Raw genomic sequence first — 9,146 nt, 5'->3', positions numbered from 1 at the left:
ACAAGTTATGACAAAACTAGATGGATGAGTTGGTTCGGTGACGAGAACAAGTTGGTTCGGTGACAAGAACAAGCCGATTCGATTTTGGTTATCCAGATTCAGATCCGACCTATCAGTGGCAAACAAAATGTAAACTATTCAGCCTGTCGGGGGTATGTGCTCTACAGAGTGCAATTCTGTTTTGCCAAGTGTCACTCTATGAGTGATTTATCATTTCTTTTTTCGTCCTGATTTGAGGGAGCAAATTTCATTAAAAAAAAAAATTACCCCTGGAATACAATCGATGGGTCGATTCGACCCCAGTTATATGTAGCAATGATTTGTACTTAATTTGCATGAGATTGGTCTGAGTGATGTAGATCTCGATCTATATCATGTGTTGTAGATGTGATGTAGATCTCGATCTATATCATGTGTTGTAGATCTTGATCACATGTAGATCCATATCATGAGTTTTCTGTGATGCATTCACATCATGGCCAATGCTTCGTGTGCCTTCTGCATCTCGTTTTCTCACGTGCATCCTGAGCTTTACTTAACTTCTAGTTTTGTTTTTCCATCTTCGAAATCAGATCAACACTTCGATTCCTTTTGCAAATGATTTCCGAATTTGTAAGTTTTTTTTTCGAGTTTTCTATGTTTGGTCTTTTGGCCAATTTATATTTTTATTTTTTGTTTTTATTTTTTGTTCTATTTTGTAATATTCTATTTCAGTTTATTTTCGACATTGCTTGGTTTTACCTAGGTTTGTTTATTTTATCAAGAAAAAATTCCAATCGAAATGTATGTAGTCATTGATTTTTTTTGATTTTTAAATTTTTGGGGTGGACTGTCGAGGCTCGTTTGAGAGCAAACACACGGAAACGCACAACAAGAGTGGCGAGAGAGGGAAGGAATAAAAAAACAATGCGGAACAGAGACATGAGATCTGTGGCAGGGAGAGGGATGGGGCGGGGTACACAGGGTAAACAACATAGACACCACAGGGACTTTCAGGTCCTCACATGACAGGGACTTTCAGGAAGGAAAGCAGGGAATTCGAAGGAGGTGGGTTTCACTCTTTTGTTCATCCTTTTTTCCCGCCTCTGGAACAAACACCCACACTCCACATACAAAAAGCTTTCATCCGCAGCCTGATGGAGTACTGCTCTCCCCTCTGGGCTGGTGCTCCTGCTCTCACATTTCTTGGCTTCACGCTGTGGAAACCAAAGCATTCTCCCTGGTATCTGCCATCATTGGTATCTCCCTCGATGAGGCTGAGTTTTTGGGCATCCCACTCTCTCACCGCAGGCAGATCCGTGGTCTTTCTGTCTTCTACTGTCTGCTCTCCACCCCCCCCCCCTGTCTGCACTATGTCCCCACCATATTTCTGCAGGGCGCTCAAGGTCTGCCAACAACCCTCTTCTGGTGAAACTACCAAAATTCCGAATCACTGCTCACCTTCAATCCTTCATTACTCTTTTATCCCACCTTTGGAATAAACTCCCACACTCTCTTCAATCCCACTCCTCCCTCTAGGTCTTCAAAACAACTGTTCACCACCCTCTGTTATCTTCCTAACAGATCCAAAATCTTGATCTTTTCTACCCCCGTTACTCCACCCCAAACCCACGTCCTTCAAATTCCCTGTTTTCCTTCCTGAAAGTCCCTGTAGTGTCCATCTTGTTTACCCTGTGTACCCCCACCCCATCCCTCTCCCTTCCACAGATATCCTAATGTCTCTGTTCCCTCCTATTTTGTGCTTGCCTCTCCCCACCCCTCTTGTCTCCTGCGTTGATATATGTTCTGTGTTAGCTCTTACATGAGCCTCGACATGAGATACAAAAAGAAAGCTGAAATTGTACCAGTGTACCAGGAATGATAAAGAAAACCCTTCCTGAGTGTTTAAAAATCATTCCAGGAATATCACTCCAAACAAGGTACAGGTGGAGGCTGTCAGAGGTTCAGTGAAGATTCTGAAAAGAGCCCTTGGAATGAGGCTACGAGAATGAAACTTCACAATTTGATTTGTAAATCACAATCCTTTACCAAAAAGGAAGTGGCGATTTTGAGTTTTGGGAGAACTTCCTCCCACCCCCTGAAATCCTCAAATGGAGATAACAACCAGAGTGAAATACAGTCTGTTAAAATGATTAAAAAGAAAGAAAAACAAAGCAGGGAATTGTGGATGTCGACACGGGTGGTGGGGGTGTGGAACGTAGGGAAGATGAGACGACACATAAAGGAGTGGGCAGGATAAGAGCAGAAGAGAAGGGGAGGGATGCGCATTGCCAGGGGAAGGATGGACCAGTGTGTCTGAATTTACAGCAAGTCAGGACTCTTACACTGGCTATCCAGTCACACACCAGTGTTGGAATGAAAAGTCATGTCTTTGTAGACTTTTAGGAAGGCTGTACTGTACCTTCACGGTCATTCAATATGAATGGACGTATCTACTACCCAGGAAGGAAGAAATGTAAATGAGGGTGAACATCTTGGGAGGGTTGGAAGGGGTTGGAGGAGGGAGATAAGGGGATGAATAAACAACAAAGTATTCACTGTAGCTCATGTGAGCAGACAACACAATCACAGTAACATTTATGAGAGAATGAAAAATATAATATGCGCGAATGGAAAACCAACCACATATGCAGATAATTAAAGTCATGAAGAGATGAAAAAAAAAGTATTCTCAAATCCACTGTAAAGAGGAAGAATCATTACTTAGGATCATTAGGTAAGGTGTTGGAGAAAGAAGGATTTGCTGGGTTGTTTGCCATCATGATGCCTGACTGCGAGATGTGGACACTTACCAAGACCATGCTAATACAGTCATTAGATGGTTGCTATACACGAATGCTCCGGATGGCTCTTAACGTCAGTTGGCAGGAGCACACGACGAACGTCGAGCTCTATGACGCCCTACCGATGCTCACTACTAAAATTGAGGCGAGAAGACTGCACCTAGCGGGGCACTGTTTACGCCACCCCGAGTTACCTGCCAGCCAAGTCATCACATGGGAGCCCAAGCACGGGAGGATGAACCCTCGGCGCCTTCCCAAGACGATGGTCAACATGCTCCGAGAGGACAGTGTCACGGCTAATGTAGATGAACTGAACACACTGATGAGGGAGATGGAGGAGTGGAGAGTCCATCAACGTACCCAATGCTGGCCCTTTAGGCCTGAGTCAATGTAGTAATAGTAGTAGTGGAGAAAGAAGGAAGAACATAAGGGTGAAGGAGGGGAGACAGCGACATAGCAAGAAAAGACATTTTTTGTAGGATGTAATGTTTTTTTTCCCCCATTATTTCTTTATTAGAATTTACTTGGTAAGAATTGGAGAATAAAAAATAGAGGAAAGAAAGAAAAAAAAACAGAGGGGTGGGAACAAATGAGGGGTGGGAAAACCAACAAAGGAACAAATGAGGCCTGCTAAAAAAAAACAAGCACCAACAGAACAGATATACAAAGACGTACTTACCTAACATTTGACCATTTAAAAACGACAGTTACAACAAGTGGACACAAAGCAATTCCACCGATAAAACTCGGCCTTGCAGCAGCGATAGCCAGCCTGTATCCTCAGGGTGGAACTGTGATTTATTTTCTGAAATGAAACAAAATACAAAATCTTGGCTTATGAAAGAGGAAGGGGGTAGAGGGTACAAAGTGAAGATACTGATCGTTGAGCAATGGGGCCACCATTGGACAAAACGAGAAATGGAATGAACAAAAAGGAAAGGAGCTGGGGAGAGATGAATGGAGGAAACAAACTTGGATGTAAAAAGGTTGGAAGAGGAAGGGTTAATGGTGTGATGAGTTGTTTTTATCACGGTTGGTCTACACAATGAAAGCACTTCTGGTTGTAGCCTTCGTGGTACATGGTGGTGATTATGACTCACGTCTGACCAATGATGGAGGATTTTAAACCATCTCAGCTGCTGTATCTGGATGCTTCTAATCTGTAATGCTTGGTGCCGATGGAGACAGCTGTTCACTTTGTTTTTGGAAGCAACAGGACAGAGTTCCAAGTCGATGCCGGAGAGTAGGAAAGTCACCGTCTTGTTGCATTGCGCCGGCAAAGCTGCGGTGAATGTGCACAACGCATTCACCTTCAGCATAGCCGCAGACAGCAAGAAACTCGACTCTGGATATGAGAAGTTCGAGGAATATTGCAATCCGAGAACAATTCATTGTGGTCTATGAGAGGCACCGGTTTTGGGAAACATCACAGCCAAATGGTCAATCCTTTGAACAGTACATGACCGGGTTGAGGAGAAGGCCAAATCATGTAGCTTTGCAGAAACCGATAACCTTGGGATCATCTGCTTTTCGCCATGTTATGTGGGATTTACGCGAAAAAGCGTTTACTCCGTGAAAAAGATCTTGACCTCACAAAAGTGATGGACATTTTCAGAGCAGTAGAGACCGGTCACGCTCAGTTGAAGACAATCGCAAAGACACCGATCGATGGAAATGAAATGTGCAGTTCTCGGTAGTAAGGCTCAGTGCCGTGCCGAACTCATATACCCCACAGTGAATACAGTACCTCTTTGGTCTGGGAAGGGCCACCAACCACTGGTACATGTTCTCGATGTGGATAACAAAAGAAATGGGTGCATGAATGCCCAGCTAAGGAAAGGAAGTGCAACAATTGTTGCCGCATGGACTACTTCAAGAAAATGTGTCGGGGTAAACCTCAAAAACAAGTACACGTCATCGATATGCACAGCGTTGACAAGTATAATGCGAGTCTTGACCAGTTGTTTATTGATGGTGTTGATACTGTTACTGGCAAAAATTGCTTTGCATACTCAACTGTTGAAGGGCTGAACGTGAGCGTCAAGCTGGACACCGGTGTGCAGATGTCTCTCATTCCCTTTGCCCTTTGTCGGAAATTGACAATGAAACCCAACATCCATAGTTCATCCATCACTCTCAAATCTTTTGGGGGAAACCAGGTCATGCACAAAGGTAAAGCTCACCTTCACTGTCAAACAGAAAACAGAGAGGGAACATTTGAGTTCCATATTGTTGAATCCTCTGCACTACCTATTCCTGGACTTGCAGCTTGTGTTGCCCACAATCTGATTTAGTTTGGTGACAAGAATGTGGATATTTGCTCCGTGCACCTGCAGCCAGCCACTTACATTGTCCAGTATAACCCCCAGGCAGATGCAGATGTCTTTCAGGGTCTTTGAATGTTTCATATTGAAGTTGATAATGGACTTCCTCCAGTCATCGTACCTCCACTTGGAGTTCCGCGTGGCTTACACGGTCTTCTCAAGCAGAAACTCAAGGATAAGGAAGCACGAGGTGTCATTACGCATGTGAATCAGCCCACAGACTGGGTGCACAACCTCGTGATCATCGAGAAAAAGGATGGTTCTTTACAGTGATGGCTTGATCAGAGGAATCCTTATACTAATTATAGTCTTATTATAATTTGTGGACTGGTGTTTGTTTGTTACCTCCACCACCGAAGGTGAAGGAGGTGATGTTTTCACCCCTTTCTGGCTGTTTGTTTGTTTGTCTGTGTATAGGATATCTCAAAAAGTTGGGGACAGATCGGATATAATTTTGTTGACAGGTTCGGTGTGTGACAATGACGAACTTATTAGATTTTGGTGTGGATCTGGATCTGGATCTGACTACTCGAAATTTTTAAGTGATTCTTCACCATTGAGAGATGGGGCTAAACCGATATATATATATATATATATATATATATATATATATATATATATATATATATATATATATATATATATATATATATATATATATATAGCACGATATCTCAAAACGTTGTGGACGGATTCAGACGAAACTTAGTGGACAGGTTGGGTGTGTGACCACGACAAATTGATTCGATTTTGGTGAAGATCCAAATCCGGATCCGACGACGAGAATTTTTGAAGTGATTCTTCACCATTGAGAGAAAGGGCTCAAAAATGATTACGTAGCATTGATTTTTCAAAAATTTATTGGGCCCGACATGTTCTCTTGGATCAGGCATTACAGGGCGGAGGTATGCGCTCTACCGAGTGCCCTTCCAGTTAAAGATGTAATTCATAGACGTAGTCAAGGTCCAATAATAAGTAATTAATAGACATACTCATGGTCCAACTCACGGTCAAAGAGTACATAATTCATAAACATACTGACATGGGTCGACGAAGACTTCACCTCAACGAGGGTTCACCGTCCACCCGTGATTTACGTTTTTATACATGTCGATAAAGAAAATAAAGCAGGAGTGTCTGTCTGTCCCCGAACTACTGCCTCAGTTTTGGGGATTTCCCCGCCAAACTTTCGGTGGAACCGTTTGGGGTCCCAGCAGGTGTCCTCAGGTCGGAGGTTTCATAAATTTCTCAATACAATTATGATTTTGAGTTTCCACCCGCACAAAACTGCTCCCTCTCTCTGCATGGAAACACATTCACAGGTTCGGCTTAAGCAGTTTCACCATTTACTGCATGGGGAAACATTCGCTGTTCCGGTACTATCTCAATACAATCGAGATTTTGCATTTCCAGACGAGATGGCATAAATCTGTAATATTGATATAAGAAGTGGTGGACATGAAGGACCAGTCTTGAAATGATAGGACAGCTTGCAGTCCATGCTAGGCATCTTGAGTGAACTGTCAGACTCTATGGCGGTGAGGCTACTTTCTGACAATACCCAGACGGATGTTGACTCTCACAAGCAAATGATCAAACGAACCTATTGGAGCAGAAGAGAAACAGGAGACATTATGAGTAATATTCGTTTTTAACAAGTCCAGAAGGAAGGAGGTGTCATTGGGAGAAATCTGGGTCAGAAAGTTCATTGATTTGGTGAAGCCCATGGAATGACAGAAGTCCTTTTCTGCAATGCCATGGCTGGTGAAGTGGTACCAATACCCAGCCAATTGGCATGGTGACAGTTAAAATAACCACATATGAGGAAGAGAGAATTGTGATTGGTGGTTATTAGGTGGTTCATGTTTGTCGAGAAAGAGATGTAGATGGTCATCACTGTCAGGAGGAAGGTACAGCACGCAGAATAACATGATGTGGTTGCAGAGGGGAAAGTACAGGGAAAGGTATTCCTGAGGGTTAAGAGGGGTAAAAGGGTAGTAAATGGACAGTGGAAAATGGAGTTCTTGACATATTATGCAACTCCGCCACTGGAACGTGGTTCGGGCCCATTGGACCAGAAACGACAATATGCAGGGAGAGACACTGAGGAATCTGGGACATCCTGTGGGAGAAAGTATTGTGTTAAGCATATAATGTCAGGTTTGCCAGTGTCAGCCTGGATTGAGAGATCTGTCAAGTTGGAGCCAACACCTCAGATGTTGGAGGTCCGTCGAGTTTTGTATGGGGAAGGAGGTGCTTTTGGCAGGGAGTGGGGAGAAGTTGGGGAAGCATGGAGAAGGGGAGGTAGGAGGATGTGGGGGGGGAGCATGGAGAGGGGCAGAATGTTGGTGAAGCAGAGATGGAGTGGCACGCTGGGGAAGGAGAGAGGGGGTGATGTGTGAAGGAAGCAAGGAGGGGGTGGGTTATGAGGTCGATGGACCCGTAATTGGGGTACGCTGAGCAGCCTTGAGGATTGGGGGGATGGGGGTGGGAGTTGGTGTAGGTTAACCGGGGTGTGTAGATGACTTGGAGAATACTGACCTCAGGGAGTTTGTCGCTGCAATCCCACACACGGTACAAAAATAGTTGGAGCTAAGGATTCCAAGTACAAAGAGACGAAGACAAATATCAAGTTTGGGATGGTAATAATGATTGAAGGCACAAAGAAAGACAGCGCCATGTGAACACAACGTTGGATGAGGCACGTATTTATGACTCATCCTGGGATGGAGAGAAGGGGAGAATGGAAAGTGGTCTGGGAGAAATATGTTTGAAAGCAATGATATGGGAAGAATGAACATTTTAAAATTTACAATGATGGAGAGAGAGGGGAAGAGGATGAAGAAGAACATAAGAAGAGGAAAGGAAGATTTTTTTTGGTGTTTTGAATATTTTTATTTCTGAAACAGAAAGTATAAGGATGGAATCAAAGTGAGAATGGAGAATAATGGGAAAGAGGAGATGGAGACATGGCGAACGGGTGTGGGAAACAATTGGAAAACAACCCACAAAAAGAACGAGTTGACACAAAACTATCCAAATACGATACAGGATTGAAACAATAGAAAGAGCATGAAAAAATACTACACAGGTATGAGCATTCAATAACAATGGACTCAAACAGAGAACATAGAATTGATGGTAGCGCAAACAAATCCAGACTGATTACTTAACTTTTTGGAAACATCACTCGAAGGACCAAGAGAAGCTAATATATTGAAATATTTACATTCATAACAGAATTATCATCAAAAATAACACAACACAAAAAAATGGTAATCTTTCACAATATTTAACATAATATTCCTGAAAAAACAGTTTAACTCACCTTTAAGTGAAAGTTACTTTGCCTTCAGTATGTGATAAATAATATATTAAAGTGTGACTGAATGGAATTTCAATGTTAACTGGTATTGGCAAGACTTTATCCCTCGCACTCACCCACAGATGTCAGCCTCATGTTGGACCACATTAAAGCTGGATCTGGACAATTCATCTCGAGGAATTTCTGGTACTGTGAAGTTTTCCAGATGAGCAACCCGAAGCAGTGTGTACTTTAAACATTGGAGGGACTCCCCGTGGAGAATATTTTTTGGCTAATTCTGATGTCATAGGTCACATGGTATGGCACCCATATTGGATTGGGCCATAATAGTAGCATGTTCAGCTAACGATGGTATTTTTGTTAAGAATGAACATGTGAGACGAAACTATGTGCTCTACGACTGCCGTTCTTGTGTCTTAAGTGTCTGTTTAGTAAAGTGCAACATATTATATGTGTTGCGTATATATTGTTGTGGTTACCAAATTCGCAAACCACCATTCAGGTCCCTTAGGTGAGATATCTCGGTAAGTATATGTGTAGTTAGGCCCAAACCCGTTGTCTAGTGGGAATACGTCATTCATGCGTGCTGCGACTCTTCAGGATAGCCGTTTTTCTTTTGCTATCTTTATTTTGGACCAACCGCCATTGTTACCACCGCCAACCGCGTCTCAACAGTCGTCACAACATCAACCACCCACCACAACGCCGCTTCAC

Source organism: Eptatretus burgeri, chromosome 1, assembly GCF_056783735.1.
Source record: "Eptatretus burgeri isolate ZD-2024b chromosome 1, Ebu_testis_v1, whole genome shotgun sequence".
NCBI classification, from domain to species: Eukaryota; Metazoa; Chordata; class Myxini; order Myxiniformes; family Myxinidae; genus Eptatretus; species Eptatretus burgeri.
The sequence above is the reverse complement of the archived record's forward strand: the minus strand, read 5'-3'. Positions refer to the sequence as shown.